We start from the raw sequence: 2,500 nt of genomic DNA, 5'->3' as shown, positions 1-2,500 counted from the left end.
CCAGCTAATATTATTGTTCCTCGAAATATTTCTCTTAACAATGGAAAAAATACTGTTTACATAGCCATACCAAAATACCGTGTGAAATTGCTAATGCCCTTTTCTCCAGTACACCATCAAAGAAGAAAATACGTCACTTGAAGCCCTTTGGTAAGGCCACTCAAGAGGTCTTGCCAAGGGCTCTCCAGGGGCCAGACTTTGTGTGGGTTATGCACAACACCACTTTCTTCCTTTCTTTCTTACTTTCATTTTTCACTTTCCTGGAAGGTTTTTTAATTGTTCAGGTCAATTGTGCTCGTGTACTGCACTCTGGAAAACCACTTCTGTCGACTTGGGGGTTGGGAGGGATGAACTATTAGTGTTTTTTTTACATCCAGAGCAGTGTAAGGGGACCTTTTCATGAATAATTACCCCCCCCCTCTCTCTCTCTCTCTCTCTCTCTCTCTCTCTCTCTCTCTCTCTCATTTTTATGTATTGATACTTTTTTCTTGTCCTCTCTCTCTCTCTCTCTCTCTCTCTCTCTCTCTCTCATTTTTATGTATTGATACTTTTCTCTCTCTCTCTCTCTCTCTCTCTCTCTCTTTTCTCTCTCTAATTTTTATGTATTGATACTTTTTTCTTGTCATTCTCTCTCTCTCTCTCTCTCTCTCTCTCTCTCTCTGTGGTCTCAACTATTCAATTTTCTTTTTTTATGTATTGATACCTTTTCTTGATATTGGCATATCAATTTTTTAAATGATTTTCGGTCTCTCAACCTTGAGAGTACACCATTAATCGACTTTTATAATTTGTCTATTGATTTTGTTGTATTCCATATTGAGGCTTTCGAATGTCTTGGCAACTTTTTGTCCATTTTTTTTAATCCATTATTTATTTCCGCATTTTCGATCGTGACAAGTTGTTTTGTAAGGGGGGATTGTTTATGTCCAAAAGTTTAGTCATTATTTTAGGTTGAACTTAATGTACACATGATACTTTGCAGTATTACTCTAGTAATACATTAAATTTTTAATGTAAATATATGTATGTATATACTGTGTATATATATATGTATATATATATATATATATATATATATATTATATATATTTATATATATATATATATATTTATATATATATATTTATATATATATTTATATATATATATTTATATTATATATATATATTATATATATAAATATATATTTGTATATATATAATATATATATTTATATATGTTATGTATATTATATATATGAATATATATATATATATATATATGTATATATATATATATATATATATATATATATTATATATGATATATATATATATATATATATAAATTTTTAGTTACATGGCCTTTATATTAATGTGTAATTCCATCGTTAAACCCTTGTAGCCCTTTGGAAGAATCACGTAAAAACTATTTCGAAACGCTTGTCAGCACCAGATATATAATGGAAAAACATAAATGCCGTTTTCATCCTTTCCCGAAGCCTGACTTGAGTTTTGTTTGTTAGGGAAGATGTTTAGAATTTAGAAGACTGATATATATATATATATATATATTGTAAATATATGCACGTATATATATATATATATATATATGTATATATATATATATATATATATATTGTGTATATATATATATAGTGTATGTATGTATAGTGTATGTATGTGTATACACAGCACATTTCAATGACGATAAGACAGCATTGATTGTACGTAAAATATAATGATTAACAGCAGGGCTAAACAATACAACGATAATTCACAAAACAGTCTTGGCATTAAATTTGCTAATGAATTATAACAGCGTGATCGTTCGAACCACAAGATTTGCTCATCAACCATCTAATGTATTTCACATAAGATAAATATTTCTCGGAATTCTTGAGGTACCTTCAGAGTTTTTCCTCAGACAGCAAGTTTATTTTTTAAAGAAAACTTTGCCCAGGAGAAGAGGGTATTTAATATTAGTATTGCGGGTGCCCAAATGACGTGGAATTTCATTCCAAACTTTGTTAACAAGATACGACCCAATTTCCTGAAACAAAAGTAATTTCAACTTTGTGGAAGCCATGCAGTTTGGAGGAGCGGCAGAGGACCCGGATCACTATTAGGATTTCGCAGTATTTTTTGTACCTTGAAAATTATGACAATGCTGATAATTCAAACTGTGCATTCTCTAAAGATGGTTTTGCTTATAATGATACAATTACAGTTATAATGAAGATGATAAGGCTGATTCTAGGAACAGTTCTTTTTTTTTTTTTTTGTACCACAAGAATCAAAGTAATCAAAGAAGTGTATTCTCTATAAATGGTTCTTCTAATAATGAAATAATAAGAGCAGTAATAAAGATGATAATGATGATTGTAGGAGCAGATTTTTCCTTTTTTTTTTTCTTTTTTTTTTTGTACCATGAGAATGATGATATTAGTAAAACTAGTAATCAAAGAATTGTATTCCCTATAAATGGTTTTGCTAATAATGATTTAATAAGAATGATAATA

General features: G+C 29.3%; 1 protein-coding gene across 2 annotated transcripts in view; it reads left to right on the top strand.

The window, feature by feature from the left end:
• LOC137629741 (FYVE, RhoGEF and PH domain-containing protein 2-like) overlaps positions 1–2,500 on the top strand; it is a 475,513-nt gene that overhangs the window by 393,911 nt on the left and 79,102 nt on the right. The window lies entirely within an intron of this gene.

The sequence above is a fragment of the Palaemon carinicauda genome, chromosome 37 (assembly GCF_036898095.1).
Source record: "Palaemon carinicauda isolate YSFRI2023 chromosome 37, ASM3689809v2, whole genome shotgun sequence".
NCBI classification, from domain to species: domain Eukaryota; kingdom Metazoa; phylum Arthropoda; class Malacostraca; order Decapoda; family Palaemonidae; genus Palaemon; species Palaemon carinicauda.
This window is presented reverse-complemented; position numbering and strand designations above follow the sequence as displayed.